Here is a 20,404-nt window from a genome sequence, read left to right as displayed (position 1 = left end):
GTTTGTTGAGAGTTTCTAAGCAGGCCCAAGAGCCCTGGCTAAGTGAAGATAAGAGTTAAAGGCAGGTTTTCCTTCCTTCTCCAGTCATGCAAATACAATCAAGCTCAATCATATCTGAACATTTCCAACAAGCCCGGAACTTACTAGAAAATTCCATCTCCGTGTCCAGTAAAATGAAATGATGATTGGGGCTGATTTATAGGTTCGTAAGCTACAAAAACAAATGGGAGGCAATTCTTTTCTAAGTAATATTTAGTAGATAGCATGATGCTAAACGCATATCGTGAGATTAAGTGACCCCAAATAACTCTATGTTCAACTCGATGGACGTTAAAATAGTGTTTCATTTTAGGAAAACATTTAGCAACGCTTATTATATTTTATCCCTTAGAGTTAAATTTGACACATTATGCTCGGCAAAGATTCGGTATTCATTTCCATCGCAATAAATCCTGATCGATCGAGTCAATTCACTGTGAAGGCCCCACCCTCTATTTTGCCCTTACTTGGCTTATGCCAGTCCCAGAGCACATGCCACATGGTGCCTGCCATTAGACCATTGATTCTCAGCTGGAACTTATTTTTCTCCCAAGGGGACATGTGGCAATGTCTGGAGACCATTCTGGTTGTCACGGTGAGGTGGAAGATGCTACTAGTATTTATTTGTAGGGGCCAAGAATCTTGTTAAACATGCTGTAATGCACAGAGCAGCCACCCTCTCCCATAAACAAAAAGTTCTTCAATCCCGAATGTCAAGAGCGTTGAGATAGAAAAAAAAAAAAAAAACTTGTTTTTTTAATAGATCACTTATGACTGAGAGCCACACGTGCTTAGTTCCACCTCTGGCTCCAGCACTTAACTACCTGCGAGACACTGGGCCGGCCTCGATTTCTGAGGCTCAGTATTCTCCCCAGTAAAATGCAAATATTTATTTCATGGATATTCTCCTCTCAGAATTATTGTAGGAGTCACTGCAGTGATACATGAGAAATGGTTTATAAACGGAGTACAATCACCACTGGATGTATTATGATCGTCTGTGTAATGATGACAATAATAATAATAATAATAATAATAATAATAATAATCGTGCAGGCAGTTTGGATACACAGATCTGGAGCTCAGTAATGCAAGGTAGGCTGGATTTAAAATTCGACGTCAAATCTTATTTATTTAAGTTTCATCTCAACGATGTTCATCAAGCAGCATCTCTGGGCTAGCATTCTTCTAGGTACTATAGATATAAAAATAAGATATTCCCTCTGAATTAAAGAGCTTTTTTTTTTTTTTTTTTAGGATAAAGATAGAGTCAAAAAGAAAAAGTTACATTACTGGTAAAATAACCAGGATAACAGAGGTTAGGTGAACAAAGTTTGTTTAGAAGCAGAGCAATTCAAGGTATATTTTAAAAGTTGATGGACTGTGTTATTACTGGCAACAACAACAACAAAAACTTTCTTTACTACCCCACTTCACTCATCCCTATGGGGGAGAATGTAGCGTTACTGCTTGGATTACCCATTCGATGGAATAGATCAAAGATGCTAAGAAAACTGAACCTGTTTTTTAACGATGACTATCTGACCATATAGAAAAGTAACAAAACAAAGACAGCTCTCTAATCTTTAATCCTGAAGTGGATTAAAGAGCCACGACTCAAAATAGCTGCCCATGCTGTGAACTGCTCATGGCTATCACTGAGGTATAACACGCTTTCAGAATCCAAATGAATGGTATCTGGCAGAAGTTTGCTAGGACACTCCAGGCAGCTGGCCTGTGTTCCCATTTACTTTGCTCACAGGAAATAAATAACGCTCAATAAATGTCTGATAAACTAAACGGAATTGACTGGACGCAGTTATATAGGAAGAGGGCACTGATTCTGCCCCTTTCTCCACCATACCATCACAGGTTTGGCTGGAAGAGAGAGTACCAAATATTCAGGGACATTCCACAGAACAGAGTGAGCGGACTCATTTTGCTTAAAACACTGTCTTGGGTACTCAGCAATACCAGGGTCACTGAATAATTGTTAAGTTAGCGACACAGACCTCCTGCACTGTCCTTGGTCATATTCTTTCCTGTGGATCTACCTAAAATGTACGCAGTATTGCCTAGCCTAGTGGTTCCAAGCCATGTTAGTCTAAAGAGACTTTTAGTAGTTAAAGAAGAACCAACACTCTCACAACTACCATTTATGTCAACGAACCTCAAATAGTAAGAAGAAAAGCCTAGGATTTTGTATTATTCTAATGAAAAATAGTTTATGTGGTACAATTTCACATCATGGACACATCGCATACGACCATAAGAGCATCTGAGATTCTCATGGATGCCGTCCAGGAGACTCTCTTACATTTTTGTGGGCTCTGCCTCCAGGAAACCCACCAGGCCCTCACAGTGAAGATGCGAGAAAGAGCCCGTCATGGCTCCGGCAGAGAAAGGGGAAGAGTTGCGACTATGAAATATGTTCAGACCCTTCTCCATAACAAAGGCTTCCTCTCCAGGGAAAAAGACTTCACCAGAATCTCAACCCCGACTGTGGAACAGCATCGCCCCCATTGTAGATCACTTTGGCTTTCTTGTCTCATTTAAGAAAAAACAAAAACTAGTCAACAAGGGTCAGGGCATCAAGGATGTCGATTGGGAGTCTTGAAGCCACGTAGGGTGACTAGAGGCAAGAGGGAAAAGCTTATTCCACTAGAGTAACATTTGTGAAAGTCACAGTCCCAACACAGGCCCTCTACAATACTGAGATCCAATCAGAAGATTCTAGAATGCTTCTTCTGCCCCACCGTTTTCCAACATACCTACAAGGTTCCAATATAATAATAGTGGATTACGGCTCCAAGAGCTGCATGTTTCTCTCTCTCTTTCTCCTAAGTTTCTACCTTAGAAAACTAGAGAAACAAGGGCAAAACAAGCCTAAAGCAAGCAGAAGAAAAAAGTAATAAATATGAGAGCAAAAAGCAGAAAAACAGTTGAGAAAAATTAATGAAACCAAAAGTTGGTCCCTTGAAAAGATAAAAGGGATAAATTTCTAGCTAGACTAACTGCAAACAAAAGGGAAAATACACAAATGTAATGTGGGAGCCAGGTTTCTCACAGGCGTAGTGTAAATTTACAAATAAGCAAGGGGGAGAGGCTGATATGATTGAGGTGGTAATGGATTAGAGTTGGGGACATCAATATTGACTAATGATTAGCTTAATATAGGTACAGATGGTTAAATATAGAATTATTTACATATATAGGTTAGTGTGTGTATACATACATATATATGTACACACACACACACACATACACACATACGCACATACATACCACACATATATTTCCTTCCTCCATCAGCTGAAAGGGCCTGGAAGCAAAATGCCTCACTAATAATAAGCACTCCCAGTGCCCAGATCATTTTTTCTAACACCATTCTCCAATAAAGGGAACCAATGGTCCTTGAGATATGGATGATTGTAGGTGTAGAGCACGAAATATAAAAGATGAGCTTGTAACATCTTATAGTACTAAGGAGTAAGGAAGTAAGGAAGTGGTAAATACCACACACACACACACACACACACACACACACACGTACAATGATGTGGTATGTCAAAGAGACATACAAGCCAGCTGAAAAAGCTCCTAATGGCCAAAGCTGGTATAATTTGAGCACACAATAAGTAAACCAGTATTGGATTTAATCCAAAGTTTAAAACAAATATCCATGAGTCCATACTGGTATAAATAAGTGATCGAATAAATGAGTAATTGTGAGAGAATAAACAGCTTTCCTGGGCACGAGAATACCCAATACTTTATGTACCTAGTCCACCTCCTAACTTTCAGCTCCTTGGGTGCGGGCTATGCAGAGTGACTCTATTCCAAAGAGCAAAGTATGAAAAAAAAGGTGGGGGGGAAATAACTTTACAGTGGAGAAACTTAACAAACGCGACCTGAGCCAGGTGATCGATTTCAACATCGATGGCGATGTCACGATGACCGTATGCACCCTTGGTGGGAGAGTGTGCTGCTTCGCCTCTGTGGCCTTCCTCCGCCACACCCCTAGCCACAAGTCTCACCACGAGGAAAACACCGGACAAAGCACGACTGGAGGACGGTCTACGAAATACCTAATCGGTCGTCTTCGAAACTATCAAGGTCATCACCAACGAGGCAAGACAGAGAAACTGTAACAGTCTCAGGGAGCCTAAGAAGGTGAAACGACTAAGCGTAATGGTGTGTCCTGGAAGGGATCATGCGACAGAAAAAGAACATCAGGCAAGAGCTCGGGAAACTTAAAGAATGGACTGTAGTTAGTAATGATGCATCAATATTGGTTTATCAATTGAAATAAGCATGCCACAGTACTGTAAGGTAATAACAGGGAAAGTGGTATGGGGGACTCTCTGTATTATCTTTGCAATTCTTCTACAAATCTAGAACTATTCAGAAATAAAACTTTTATTTACTTGGTGGTTAAACTAGAGGGTATTTAGTATATCCAATCCAACTGAGATTTGGTGATTCTAAAATAAGATAGTTGTGACAGGGTGTTAAATGACAAATAGCAGCAAGATACATATATTTGTTGACATTATACATGTATTGAGAGAGATTGAAAATATATACATATCTGCATGACTGTGTGTATATATCTACGTAGAGATATAATATCACTACATAAGAATATGTAACAATGTTCAGAGTAGTTATCTCTGAATGGGATGATTACGAACAACTTTTATTTGCTTCATTTTATTTCACAGTATTTTAAAAACAATTGACAAGGACAGATTCTTTTTTGTAAAATAAAAAGAAGTTAGTGGAAGTTTCAATTTTTAAAATCAATGAGTATCCATGATGAATGATGCCTGTCTGTGCAAAGTGCCCCTCTTCCAGGCCCTACCAATACCCTGTCTTGATCCCTGTTATTGTATTTACGAGAAACTATTTTATACATTTGTGTTATTTATCTGTCTTCCTTCCGACAGCATAAAATTCTCAAGAACAACAACAAATATATCCCTTACTTCTGCAGCCTTACTATCTTGTACAGAGTCTGCTCTATTGTGCATTGTTGGGGTATAGGCAGAGAGCAATGCAGTACGAAGTCTTGAACAAGTAACATTTTTACATGTGTAAATATTTTAAGTATGTAAAATGAGAGATGTGGGTTACTGCCATTTCTGGAGTTCCTTCCAGATCTAAGATTCAAGATTCTCTGCCTGTCTCAACAAATTAAGCATAATTTCACAAATCAGAAACACCAGAGAGATTATGTGACTTGCCCAATTTCTTTTGCATTTTCTGGAAGGTGATGGAAGCTTGAAATTTGGGAGATGTCTGCTCTGTGGGATTTGGGTTACAAAGCTGCTTTCCGTAGGTTTTAAATACGTTATTACTTGTAGTTAAATCTGTCCTTGAAAATTTACAAAGTTCTCAACGAATCAGAATGGTTACAATGTAGAAGGATTAAATACAAGAATAATTACTTCATAAGACCTTAGTTAAATTTTTAAATTTTCTACAATATACAGAAAATACCCTGTGTTGGAAAGTGAGCACATCGCTGTACGTGTGTCATTCTAATAATTCTGCTTTTCCGTTAGATTTGAGATTAACGAAGACTGATGGAAAATCACAATCCACTATCTATACATCTGAAAGTCAAACTCTGAGGCCTTTCCAACATCAATGATTCTGCCATCTCTTAGTCAGCAACGTTCTCCAGCTATACCACTCCTAACCCCAACTGACACTGACCACTTGAAACATCAAGTTCACGTAGAAGAGCCCATTACAGTTTGTATTAGTTTCCTATTGAACTCTAACCAATCACTGCAAACTTAGTAGCTAAGATGACACAAGTTTATTCTCTTACAGTTCTGCAAGTCGGAAGTCTAAAATGGATTTCACTGGCCTAAAATCAAGGCGTCGGCCAGGATGCATTTCTTCGTGGGGGCTCCTCGACTTTTCCAGGTTCTAGAGGCTGCACATTCCTTGGCTCGTGGCCTCGCCCTCCACCTTCGAAGCCAGCGGTGCAGCATCTTCCAGTTCTCTGACACTGACCCTCTGCTTTCATCACCACATCTCCTCTGCCTCTGATCCTCCTTGTCTTCCTCTAATAAGGACCCTTAAGACCCCATTGGGCCCACTCAGATAACCCAGGATAATCTCTCCTTCTCAGGATTCTTAACTTAATCTTATCTACAAAGTCTCTTTGATAGGTAAGGTAACATATCGAACATCTTCGATATCCTTGGTATGAGGGCATTTATATATCCATATATATATATAATATATTTATCCATATATCCATATATATTTCATATATCCATGCTTCTCTCATTGTTCAGTGGAGTGGATGCCTCTTGGGTGGCACTTTATTTTCACAGTAACCTCTGAGTTAGGCACCTTTGATATCAGTCACAAATTATCCACAGAGAGACTCAGACTTAATTCTCCTTTGTCTCTTTCTCAGTGAACTTTTTATCACTGAAACCATTCGACATGATTTTATTCGTTTCTAACAACTACAGTCTCATCAATTTCACCTGCATTCAACCCAAACCTATTAGCTTAGTTACAGTCAAAAGATTCTTACAACTAGGAAGAACGAGAAAGAAAGCTGGCTTTCAATGCCTCTCCTCTCTATGATCAGGGAGAACGTTTAGGTGGCTGTGGCACAAAGAAAAACTCTTAATAAATAGTCTTACCTCCCAGAGTTGGCATAGAGCTCAGGTGACAAGCAAAGTTCATCCTCTAAGGAAACTGATCGTCACAGTCTCCTCCACCAACTTCCATCTACCTGCAACCAAAGCTTTGCTCCTGAACTTTCTGAAACGTGTAGACCTGGACAATTCCTGAAGGAAGCAGTGTAGTATTTGACTAATCTTGCATAACATTTTCATAATCCACGCCCATCTGTCATAAGGAAAAACCTGTTTTCCTGAGCTTTTTATATCAGGAAGTATTCAAAACAGGTGACTGAGACTTCCTGCATTCATGGGCCCCACAAGATTTTTGGATGTCTCTCTCGTACTAGACTCTGGACTGGGCAAAAGAGATGTGAAGATGAACAAATCATTCTCTTCTCCCTTAAGGAGCCTGAAACCTGTTTTGGGGGCGGGAGCACAGCTAGTAACTCCCATGGGAGGAGTATCAAGGACACAGAGGGAGGGGGGCCGTATTATCTAATGGGAACTTGGAAAGGCATCTCCAAGGATGCATGAATAGGAGCTTCCTGATGAATTAGAGTTGAGCGAGGCTCGGGGCTGTGGGGAGGGTGTTGAAAGCAGAGGGAGGAGCGTATACGAAGACACGATGTTATGGAGCAGGATGATACATTTGGGGACCTGCAAAGTCATCCCAATGGCTGAAACACAGAACGTGTGGAAGCCCAGGGGAGAGATGAGGCCGCAGAAGTAGGGAGCCTCACCCGGGCTGACTCATGACTTAGTAAACAATACCCGTGAACTTGGCGACAATAACAATTCCACCATTTAATGTCTGAATTCGGCATATAATCTGCAATTGTGTGAGAGAAGCACTAAAGTAAAGAGTTCAATGTGTTTTTAGTTAATCTGTGTGCTTAGAAAGCGGGTGGTCTGGTTGGTCAAATGACCTAGTTTGAATCAAGACACCGAATGCCTACTTTATTCACTAGGAAAGCTATCATTAGTGCATGTGAACATTCCTTTGGCACTTCGGAAGGAACTTCAAGACTTTATAAAGGGTCGAGCTCTCGGAGACTTTTTGAAGGGTTTGCATAACAGCACTCCGAGGGGATTTCCAACAAGATCTACCAGGGAGAAGGTGAGCTTAGGGCCCTCCCATTTTAAAAACCACTTGCGTTGAGAGTATATTTACACTTTCCTGTGCTGCGAAGCCTCCTGACAGATTGAATTGGGGCCGGTGCAGTAAATGAAGCGTCGCACGAAGCATGTTAGTCCAAACAAATAGTCAGGATGAACTGCGCTCCCCACGTGATCTGGCGAACATATGGTCTTGCGGTTGAAACTTGGCAAGGTAATTGTCATAAGAGCCCTGAAAGCAAGGTGGAATGAACCGGTAATTTTACCCCTAGGTCAGACCTTTGTCCTTGATATTTCCCTGTTCCCACAGACTGGCAAACCCTTGAAATAGCGAGTACGTTCTATTGTTAACACTTCTCCGCCCCAGTGAAATCGCACGAATGATTATAATTTGCTCCATTAATGTTGGCTTTACAGCTTCACTGAGTGTTTTCACGGCCATTGTTTTACTTGGTTTCTAAAGAGCCTGTTGGATACCCCAGGCAGGGAAGTTGTGTTTTTCCCTCCTACATTTAACACGTAAGAAACTAAGATTCATGAAGGTGACTTGCACTGTCCAAGGCCACATGAACCTAGCTACAATTCACGTTCCCATCTCCAAGTCTGGATGTAAAATTCTAGCTAGCTTCAATGTTCTTTCCTTCAATTTTCTGAAATTGCATTTCACTGTATACTTGCATCTAGTGTTGTTATTGAGAAATCTGATGTCTCCGATTATTACTCCTCCGTAGGTGATTGTATTCTGCTTGGAAGCTTTCAGACTTTTACTTTTCTTTCATGTTCTTAAATTTCCCCATAACGCAGCTGTAATATATTTTATATCTAATACTTTTTAAAGTTCTTCTTTATGAATTCTCGTTCCAGGTTTATTTCTCTAATATCTTCCCTATCCTTCCTTGAGAATGTTCATTGAAACAATTATTACATATTTATTCATTGTATTGGCATTTATTATGCACCAGGTACTATTTTCCACACTGAGGATATATCTGGGACAAAATAGGTCTTGTTGAATTTACATTATAATGGAGGGAGACAGACAAATAGATAATCAAATAAATATCTGTCGGGTGGTAATAAATGCAGAAAAGAAATATAAAATAAGAAAGGGACAGGAAATGTGTGTGGGAGTCAAGTTTTCAAACCTTATTTTGAAAAAAAATTTATATTTAGAGAAAAATTATAAAAATAGCACATATGGTCTTGCGAAGGGCACTGGGGTGGAGACAAAAAAATCTGGAATCTGGAACATAGTGGGGTCTCCAGACGTTTGAATCGTATTTAATTGTTATGGATTTAAGAACCAGACCAGTCACTTACTAGCCCTGTGACAATGGCAAGCTGTCTAACTCTTTCTGATCTTCAGTTACCTTATCTCACAAATGGGGATAACGATGCCACTCATGCCTGATTCTGAGGGTGGTTTTGCAGGGCAAAAATATTAATAGATATTCATTTGCTTTAAAAAATAGTCCACATGCATTGTATTGATCGCTCAGACTGATATTGGAAGGATTTTACCATGGAAAGAAGATCCGTGTGCTGTAGACCCGCAGAGGGTATCTCTAAATCCTGTCTGTGGTCAGACTGCATCATTGGATGTGGCATTTTATTTTTCATTTACAGATGAATCCCTGATCACCAAGCTCAAGTTCACTGGCTAATTTCTTGTTCAGGGCTAAAAACAGGTGCTGTAACTATTATTACAAGCTCTACGCACTCCCCGCCCTCCGGCCAAAGGGAGTTTTGCTTACCATGAGTTTAGAGGTGATTTAACCGCACCAGTTACTCACAGTCTAATTCCATCCTCTGCAGCCAAGTATTTTAGGCCACTGGCCAAACATTGTGGTGAGAGAATGGGACCGGTGGAATTGAGCTAGGATGCTGTAACCACCACAATGAGGTAGGGAGCAGCTCTGCCTGATGATAGAGTGCATTATATTTCCACCAGAACAAGAGAAAGATGTTGGCCCAACTGCATGAAGAGGCTGTCCAAAGCATAGTGCTTTCATTATCAAAGGATTTTACTTGTGAAAGTTTTTCCCATATGCAAAAGTTTCTCCTTATCTCCTTTCCTGCTCCCACCGAACCAGAATGAATCTACAACCTCTGCACAGGCTAGTGATGGTGAATAAAATATTTCTTTACAACTTAGAGAACCATAGAGCGCTCTGTGAATATCCACTCGAGTCTGTCGAAAGAGCGGGAGCGGCCGTACAAGGTATTGAGACATCGCCGGGTCCTCTTCTGCCTTCCGGCTGTTTTGGGAAGATGCGTGTGGGCAGCCTGACCCTTTCTGCGGACGCTGGAGACAGGGAGCTGACTGAGGACTGGGGAACACGGGCTCTTTGCACCTTCGGTCCCAGGAAATGACACCCGTAGCGTCTCTCCCTCTCCTCCTCTCCCCGGATTTCTTCCATAATGACAGTCACGGGAATATCGGTTTTCCCACAACACGCAAACCGATTTTATGAACAATCGCACCCACGGCCGTACAGGTCACACGTTGTGAAGCTGAGCGGTCGTCCGGGTGTTTGTGTGCCCGCGTGCCTTCGCACCGGTCCACGCCATGCCCGAAGCTCCTCTGCCTTTCCTCCCTGCAGCCCAGAACATCCACCAAGGATCAGGATGAAAACTACGCCCCACGCGCAACGAGGAGGAAGGTTTACGATGAAGAAGGCAATGGGAGGATCTAGTCAGCGCGGTCACCACACACCTCCCTCTTGGGCTTCAATATTTTCAGTAAATATTTACTAAATATCTACACTCTTCCTCGGTCTCTGTTAGGAGATAAGTAAAGTTGAAATATGAGCCATTAGAGCCAGTTTTAGGCAAAAACCGTGGTTTTCGGCTCCTGCTTTGGAGTTTCAGCAGCCCCCACACCATGTCCCCGCCCCCCGCCCCCCCCCCCCCCCGGGGAGCCCAGAAACAGCACCTGCACAGCAGTTCGAGCCCGACATAAAATATTCTTTTTCGCTATATGAATCACTAACATTATGGTTCAACAGAGCAGTATCTTCAAAGCTCTCAGGGGCAGGATGTAGCAGCGGTCTGCTTAAGAGCAGTTGAAGAATAGAGTATAGGAGGCAACCTAAGTGCCCATCGACAGACGACTGGGTAGAGAAATGATGGAATATTACTCAGCCATTAAAAATAATGAAACCCCACCATTTGCAGCGACATGGATAGACCTAGAGGCTATTATGCTGAGCGAAGTAAGTCAGACAGAGAAAGATAAATACCATATGATTTCACTTATATGTGGAATCTAAGGAACAAAAAGAACAAACTAATCAAAAACAGACTCGCAAATATAGTGGACAATTTGGTGACAGACAGAGGGGAGGGGGATTGGCAGGTTGGGAGAACGGGGTGAAGGGTTAAAGAAGTACAAACTAGTAGTTGATAGTTGGTCATGGGGATGGGGAGCACGGCAGAGGGAATGCAATCGGCATTGGTCTGATGGCTGAGTGGGGGGCCAGGGGAGGGAGGGAGAAATTAGGGGGATTGTTTTATGAACTGTGTAGATGTCTAACCAATGTACTGTATGCTTGAAACTAAATTAAATAAATACATTTTAGAAAAAGAATCAAATACAACTTTCTGTTTTAAAAAACTGTGGAATTAATTCCTATAGGCTTGTAAGCTATCGAGCAGCACATCAAGACCACAATAGCACTAGGCTGATGGATGCCAGAGCCAGAGAAGGAAGCAAAGTCACCCCCAAACCGTCTGGTTTGAGCACAGCCAGGGGGCCCCCAGGGACACTGACAGATCCCACAAGCCTGTGACCCACCCTGCAGGCAGCTGCCCCGTGCAGGGCTTGGAGGAGAGGCAGACGTCAGGGCCTGGACTTCTGGGAAGATTCTAGATCCTCAAGGGACTGGTTTTTCAACTTCAGCAAAGAACAGTAAATGTTTTAGATAAGTCTGTTAAAGGCAGGCCAAGGAGGGGGCGTGGAGAACGGGGCTGGGTGATACTCGTTTTCCTTGTTGGTGAAGGCTCGCCCCCTGGGAGCAGGAAAGGAATGTTTGTAAGATAAATGGCAGGTGACTGAGCACGTAGCCAAGCTGGGAAGACAAGTGTTGGCAAGTGTCTTCTGGGTTGTTGTTGTTTTTTCATTCTCTATAGGACAGTGGTCTCCAACCTTTTTGGCACCAGGGACCGGTGCTCCTGTGAGAATCTAATGCCTGATGATCTGAGGTGGAGTCGAGGCGGTGATGCTGCGCTGGGGAGCGGCTGCAAAGACAGATAAAAGTTTGCGGCCTGCCAGTCGCTCAACTCCTGCTGTGCGACCCGGTTCCTAACAGGCCATTGACTGGTAAAGGTCCTTGGCCTAAAGGGTTGGGGACACTTGGCGTAGGACACTTTTGGCTAGTTTGGAGTCAAATTTCCTCTCAGATTTATAAAATAGTTTACATTTCTTACAAAAGCAATTGGAGCTGAAGGGTGAGGCGTCATTTGGTAATAAGAGCTGTTAAGAAAAAACATCTAATCTCTAAATTTCACAATTGACCTTTCCTTAAGCTGCCAGTGTGACATTGTCTTCAACACCTATCCATGTCTGAGACCAAAACCAACAAACACAGTCGTCTTCCAAAGGCCTCTAACACTTAGCTCTTAAGCCGAAAAACAAAATCCCAACGCTCAAGCTGATGTATTTGAAAATTTTTCATTTACTGACGCTTTCATAGATTGACCTTTGGTTATTAAATTCTAGTACTACTGTACCAGGCCAGAGATCAAGACACAGATCAAAACATTGCTTCTTTGGAACTTTTGATACCATTTATATAAGTTAACATATAATTAATTTCTGTACATGTTTAATAGGCATTGTAGTTTAGATTCTCAGTTTGTAAGTATGTATATGTGATATATATATTTTATATCATCTGTATTAATTATATCATTCATATGTTCATATAATCTATAATCTTGCATATAGTTAAACATATCTATCATCTATCATCTATCTATCATCAATCATCTGTCATCTATCTATCTAATCTATATAGTATTTGTTCTAAGGAAAAACTGTTAAGTAGGCCAGCCTGTACTCAAACTCACTCCTTCTATATTATGACTTCATTCTTCAGCTCCTGAGCTCCTAATTTTGCTTCACTTCTTGGTTAATTGGAATGGACCTTCAAATAATTTTATCAGGCAGGATAGCTATGTCACTGGTATATTTTATGAGCTTCCGTTTATCAGAAAAAACATTTTTATTGCCTTCTCACAATTGACCGAAACTAAAATTCATGGATCTAAAAAACTCTTCACTGAGAGAGAAAAGAACACTTCTTTATTGTCTACTGGCATTTAAGGTTATAAATGAGAAACTGAACTAAATTAATGTTTGTTTCTTTGCAGAAAACCTGTTTTTCTTATTTGGATCATAACAGATTTTTATCTTTATCCTAGTTGTTTGTCTTTATGCAAATGTCTAGATGTATGTGTTATTCTCTTAACTTTATATGGAATTTGCAGAAAAATGTTCTTTCGTTATAATTTTATGCATCTTTTACTTTTCCCAGGGTTTCATTCAGAAATAATAATTATTTGCAAGTTGGCCACTTTTATTTGTCTTTAGTGGTTTTTTTTTTAATTGTGGCTTGGCATTGTTCTTTTTATTTTATTTTTTTTTAATTGTCTCTGCATTCTGGAAAAAATATGGAAATATACTGGTATGTTTTTTACACACCAGTCTACTCTCATCCAATGTAAACTTTAATACTGCTATTGTCTTTTAAGATTCTTTGAAATGCTAAATTATCTCATTGAAGTCTACTTTAATTCCACACTCCAACCTTTTAATCCCCATCTGTTCTCTCTTTATGGCTGTCTGCTCACGCTTCACACCGACCATGCCTTTTGGTTCTGTGCTGAATGTACCAAACCACTTCCCAAAATTTTCTTTGGGATCATGAACGGACGATTCATAGAAAGAGCTTCCCTTTATTTTCTCCAAGTGATATGCCAAATGTCCTAGTCAGAAGTTATTCTCTCTCACAGTCGCCACGCTGTTTTCTCACTGTTATTGTCCATCCTTAAAGACAAGTGAGATGTAGTAATTCCCATGTTTATTTTCAGACAAGGAGGAAAGACAGTTTTTTTCCTGCTCTGTTTCTATTTGTCGATTTCCCTTCACAGATCTAAAGCCCAAGGGCAGGTCGACGAGCATGTCTCCCAGATCTATGACCAGTCCTCTCCAGCGAGGTTTTGATTAGTTTATAATCTGCCGGCCACTTTCCTGCCTTAGTTTTCTCATGCTATGAGTCCAAACAAAATACGAAATTTGATCATGCCAAGCTTGCTGTGCTCTGTAAATTTTTTGCCTTGCTCGGACTCGGGTTTCACTTTTTTTTTTTTTTTATAAGATGGAGCTTTCCAGAATGCACTCTGCCCAAGCCCTGCCTTCAGCATCACCTAGTTGAATTCTGAGATTTATAGTCTCTGCCTTAGAGTTAAAAAAAAGCAGGAGGTGAAGGATGGCGGGATAAACAAACTGCTGAGCTGGTGGGTGCGGATCCTGGTTTTTAAGTGTGCGGGAGATCACATGGAAGGAAGAAATCACCTATTATTTCTTTAAAGATACTGATCGATGACGTTAAACCAGGTCATGACACAAACTGGTAGTTCTTTTTTCTTTTCTTTTTCCTAAATTAATTCCATTTACGTTTTATTTAGTAACAAGGCATTCTAAATCTTGATAATAAATTGTCTGTCCATCTCAGTTTCTAATCTTTTGGATTTCCTCTTATTCCATTTCTTCATGAGTATTTAGTAAGGACCTGGGAGAGCCCGCTCAGGGGCTGCACACCAGGCGGCATTCTAAGCAGGAGTTTTATATGATAGGTTTTTAGTAGCTCTTTTGTGAAGGTGGTTAAAATCATCAAGCCATCAGGTATTAACCGGCTAGAAACCTTAAATATCATCCAGTCCAGCCTCATCTACCTTAGATACATGGAACTGTCGGAGAGGAACGTATGCCCAGGCAAACTCTCCAAAACCTGCAATTGCATCAGAGGGATCCGCAGATTTTTCCATCAGCCTCTCGCCATCCCTGGCTGCAGGTCAAGGGCGTTACGCAACGGCTCCGAGAAGCGTGGCCCCGATCACCTTGACAGCTTTCCTGGGAGAAGCTGGTACATTCTGTCACAGCCACGCCAGGAAGTGGAGTCATGTCTTTACCATTTTTTCTCTCCCCCTGTCCCCACTCCCAGCAGAACATGCTCATCCCGGACAGAATTATTCCTCATTAAATTCCTATTTGCAATATTCATATAATAAAGGGGAAGAAGAAAAGTTGGAGTGAACATTGAGCCCACTTGTAGGGAAAGCAGGCAAGATGACAGAATTTGTTTGTCTGTATTCACCTGCCCCCTCTTCCCAATTAGGTCCTGCACACGCGCATGTGTGCATGTGCGCATACACACATACATGCATACACACAAAAAGAGTATGATTGCCCTTACTATATCGCCTTGACGGGGTTTCCCAAATAATAATTCAAGGTCCGTGGGATGTTAATATGGATTGGATTACTATACGGAAACAAAACAACAATCTCCTAGATTAAGAAGTACAAATTGGTAGTTACCAAATAGTGGGGCTATAAAGTACAGCGTAAGGAATATAGTCAGTACTATTGTAATAATGATGCATGCTGTCAGATGGGTACTAGATTTATCAGGGCGATCACTTTGTAAGGTATATAAATGTCTGATCACTACGTTGTGCACCTGAAACTAATATAATATTGTATGTTACCTATAAGTGAAAAATAAAAAAATATATTTGGAAATAAATAAAATACAGCAAGTGAGCAAGCAAGAGAGAGAGAGAGAGAGAGAGAGAGAGAGAGAGAGAACAATCCCCTGAACAGCAGTGGCAGGTGGGCAGCGGCTTGGAGGTCAAACGCATTTGGGAAATGCTGACTAAGCATAAGCAGTCCTCACAGCAAGGATGCTGAGGGTCCTCGCTGTGCTAACATGCACCCGGAATCCAAACGCAGGGCAGACTGGGCCGTGTTTCCCGCCTACGGCTGAACTATGCGTGTTCCACAGGGGTTGGCGCTTTTACCCAGAGCAAGTCTTACAAGCGGTGGACTAAACATCAGCTCCCATTCCCCCTAAACCTTCCAGATTTGGAACTTTGGAATTATAAAGACCTGTATTTATTTATTATTATTTTCAAATTTATTTTATTATTAGTTTCAAGTACATAGTACATTGGTTAGACCTGTATTTAAAACCAGATTCTGCTACTTGTTATGTAGCCTCTGTTAAGCTGGGAAACCATTCTGAGCTTTAGTTTCCTTTTCTACAGTAATTAAAATAATAATACATGTTTCACTGTGTCATCGTAAGGATTAAATGATAATTCCATTCAAGTACTGAGCAGAACTTCTGTCTCCTCTCTCCACCCCCAAGAGCAAGACTCACTTCTGATAAAACGTTTTCGAATATGATAATGAACTTGGTTGACCCTCCTCAAACGTGTAGATCTCCAAGTGGCCAGTAGCTGAAAAAAAAAAAAAAAATCTCATGCTCCCTCCAACCTCCATGAGCTGCCCAGCCCTTTACATGTGGAACATTTGTTTAAAGCACTGTAGACACTGGTAAAACGCAGAGGCCCGTGTGAAGCCCATAACAGCAGTTAGCAGCATGGTGTGAGTCCACGGGTTCTCAGATTATCATCTACTAACCAAAAAGGCCCCTACAGAGAAAGGTAGCTGAGGATATTGCGTGCAGGGGCCAACATTAGGGGACAGGTTTGGAATCCCTGCTCTACCAGTCACTGGTTGGGGACAGGACTGAGTGCTGTGTGAATCTCTTAGCACAATACCTAATACATTGTAGGTACTTGATTTTAAAAGTACGTGTGTACATATTATTGTGCACTTGTTATTTGAACAAAGACTCTGTGCCGGACACTGGGTACACCATTCCTGCTCTCATTGTAGGGATGTGTTCACTGCACTGTTTAAATAGCATTAGATCATTGAGGCCTTGGAAGTCACTCTAATCCACCCCACAAAGTCCCCCTTAATGGTTACCTAGGCTCTGCTAAACACATGAATAGGAATGAACATCTATCTCTCTGTTTACCAAGGAAGCCGGTTCCAATTTCAGAGGCTCTGTTAGTAGAATCACCTCTCTCAACATGAATCCAGGTCTCGGGCACTTTCACTTCCCAAGAATATCTCCCACGCACATCTCAAATAACCTTGACCCATGTTAAAATCACAGCCAGCATATTTTCCCCTTTTTTTAAAAAGAGTAACTCATAGCGAAAACCTTCCTCTTTACCTGCCGTTCCTTTGCCCGGAAACACTGGTGACCTCTGCCCCTCTTTTTTTCCGATTAGAGCTGATGCCACAACTTCGGACGTGATTAACTACGAGGCCCACTCGGCTGCTTGATTAGCTGCAAAGTCCACTTGCCCTCCTTCCCTGTCGCCATCACGGGATGCAACCGGGCAGTTTCTGCTCGCATCAGCGGTGAGCTCCGCTTCCCTTGGGGACCCGTGGCTGTTTACTGCTGTTGAGCAGGAACAGCAGAAGGAGGGGACGCCTGTCCTTTGCTTCATCTGAGTCCCCAAGGCCGGCGTCAAAGGGAGCCGCAGGATTTCTCTTTCGCCTTAGTGAAGGTAGCGGGAACGGGACGGGCCTGCTAAAGATCTTGGAATCATCTTCCTTTTATATTTGGGAGAGATAGACTCAAGTCCTGGATTATTCAAGAGGAATGTGGGTGGACCCTCTGCCTCACCTCCCATCTTTTTTTTCTACACTCGGACTCAACACCCTCTGGAGGTCAAGGACATGTCATATCAAGTCCCTTTTTCCTCCCTCACTCCAGTGGGGGGGCAAATCAGTGAGTTTGACTGAGCGGGCAAATGAGATTTAGGAGCTGGGAGAATTCCCAGTCTCATGTTCAATGCTATTATTACCTCACAGGGCAAACACTAGCACTGGAGCCTGGGCTCAAGTCCTGGCTTTGGCCTTTGCTCATGGTGCAACTTGGGGCAAGTTAATTCTCAGGTGACTCTGGAAGACATGTGTTAATAACCCACTCAGGAGAAGGGAAAACTGTCATGTGGAGAGAAGTGACTTACCTAAAGTCAAAAAGCAAATGAGCTCCAAGGAAGGCCGTAAACTTAGGTCTGAGCCCAAAGCCCATGTCTTTGTTGCATGACCAGCCTCCCTCCCTCATGAACTAACAGATGATGAATGAACCCCTGCCGACCGCTAGAGAAGACTCTCTCAGCTCTTCCACTCGTAGATTTTCATTATCAGTGGCAAATTTTGCCTGTAGAGTTCTATGTTCTTTTCCATGATACTGACATAGGAAACAGCTCCCAAGGGGACAGAGTTTTAGATTAAGCTCCGTTTTGCCTACAGGGCAATTTACCTAATCTCTTTGAGCCTCAATTTCTGTATCTAAGAAGCAAGTAAATAATACCTCTCTCACAGGGTACTGTCAGGATTAAAAGATGATAACTATAAAAGGACATTTTAATCCCTAAAGCACTTTATAGGAGTAGAAGAGATCACCAGTATTGCTGTCATTGCAGGACTCCGGGGCAGGGGCTTCTGGGTATCGATGATGTAGTAAGCAATGCACACGGGGAATGGTAGAGTCCCCACGTTCAGATGCAAACAGAAAATGAGAGTTAGAGAAGCGAAAAAAACCAGCAAGGACCCTCATCTCATGAAATGAGCCTTCTAGCAAGGGGAGACAATAAATAACCAAGCAACTAAACGGTAAAGTGATTTCAGGTGGTGATCAGTGTCATGAAGAAAATACAAGGTAATAGAGTTGAAAAGGTCAGGTGAAAAGTCCTTTAGCTTGGGTGGTGAGGAAAGGCATTCTGAGGAGATAACTACGTGACAAGACGAAGGCAGCCAGGTGACCTAGTGATTCTCCACTCGCCCCCATTCATATCCACTCTTCCCTACTCCGCCTCCCTTCCCAACTGGCTTCCAACGAGATTTGGCCAAAAGGGGACACTAGGCAGGAGAAGGGACAGTCGGGGGATTGTTTCTCCCATGCCTTCCTTGCTTAGGGCCTCTCCTTGCAGACTGGTGGAGACCGTGGCCTCCGCGGCTGCAGCTCCCATGGGCTGGCCCTGCTCCATGGTCCAGCTCCCAGTCCCCGTCCCTCTCGCCTTCGCACTACTGCCTGCTACTCTCTAGGTTTCTCACCTTCCCAGGCCGTTTCCTGAAGCCTCTCATCGCAAACAAGCAATCTGAAGTCTGAGTTGTCAATGACTTGTCAAAGGCTGACGTGGGTGGTCAATACTAGAGTCTAATTTCAAACTCAGGTCTCTGGTTCCAAGCCCAGGCTCCCCCCTCCCCTCCCCACCCCATGACCTAGCAGGTGAGTGGGGAAGAGAATCCAGGGACATTTTTTAGGGACCAGGTTTCAGCTCCAGTAGCAGCTCAAAAAATCTGTCACACTTAACTAATTGCCAATCGGAATCTTTATCTCAGTCATTGAGTCTCTTAAACCTTCAGAAGTGCAAAAGCTTCTTCTAAGATCTAAAGTGACCAAGTCAATCAACAAATCTTATTATAGGAAAGTCATGTGATTAAACCTTACAAGTTGGTACTTTGGTTTCAGAGCAATGGCTTCCCATACCGTACTCAAAACATTTCTTTCTCCTAAACAGGTAAAAGTAGCCGCAAATAATCTGTTTTAAAGGAAGTGGAGATGCAGGGTATTAATAAGAATCATTTGATAGGAAAAAAATTATGAAGGTAATTATTTTGAAGTTCAAATAATCGGTACATGCTTAATATGTTTTGAAGTTGAGAATTTTGTATAAATGTTTCTCTTAAAGTGGGCACACCTTCATATTTAAAATGATGCCGTCATGAGTAAAATAGTATGAATCCAGCACTAATAGGGTTTATTCTCGAAAGTGGAGTAAGCCACAGAAAAATCTAATTTCTAGCAGTAGATCATTCCTCTCAAGACTTCCACAAGCCACCTTCCTCATTAACTTATCATTTGCAGTTTAAAATATCTATGTGCACCTTTATAATATATCAATAGTTAGTCCTCCAGAGGTTTCCAAGCCAGATTGCACATCTGGGTTTTGCAACAAATCCTAAAGGTCACCAGATTCGGAGCAGTAGGAGTAGATGGATAGATGGGCATATGACAATACGCAGCCACCAAGACAAACTGCTCCTGCTGGCCCAGGCCAGCCTCTGAAAGCTTAGACACATTAAGACCACATGGATATCTGCTGAAGGATGAATTGTTATATGGCTTTGGAAAAAGTCAGTGTTTCCATTTCTTTTCTCTCCCACTTGGCATTTTGGAGCCTGCTGTCAGGATTCACACCGATTTTTGGCTTGGTTTCTAGAGACTGCGCCCCCCCCCCCCCACACACACACGCACACACACTACAGTTGAGCTTAAAGAAAAATAGCACAAGAAATTGTTAAGAAGAAAAGAAATCATGCTCCAGATGGTTTTAAAGAAATCTAAACTGACCCGGAGCCCAAGAAAAGGCCTTTCATTTATAGAACGTTGAAAAAAAAAATGGTATTCTTTTTATTTGCTCATGAAAACAACAAC

At 41.9% G+C, this 20,404-nt stretch overlaps 1 protein-coding gene across 4 annotated transcripts in view; it reads right to left on the bottom strand.

Annotated features, from left to right (window-relative positions):
- The window catches only part of ITPRID1 (ITPR interacting domain containing 1), a 94,497-nt gene extending 87,642 nt beyond the window's left edge, over positions 1-6,855 (bottom strand). For all 4 annotated transcript variants that reach the window (XM_036230465.1, XM_036230462.1, XM_036230463.1 and 1 more), the window contains exon 1: positions 6,714-6,855. The gene's annotated coding sequence lies outside the window, so the exon portion shown is untranslated. The remainder of the gene's footprint in view (positions 1-6,713) is intronic.
- Between the last annotated feature and the right edge of the window lie 13,549 nt (positions 6,856-20,404).

This window comes from Rousettus aegyptiacus, unplaced genomic scaffold (genome assembly GCF_014176215.1).
Source record: "Rousettus aegyptiacus isolate mRouAeg1 unplaced genomic scaffold, mRouAeg1.p scaffold_m13_p_13, whole genome shotgun sequence".
Classification (NCBI taxonomy): Eukaryota; Metazoa; Chordata; class Mammalia; order Chiroptera; family Pteropodidae; genus Rousettus; species Rousettus aegyptiacus.
This window is presented reverse-complemented; position numbering and strand designations above follow the sequence as displayed.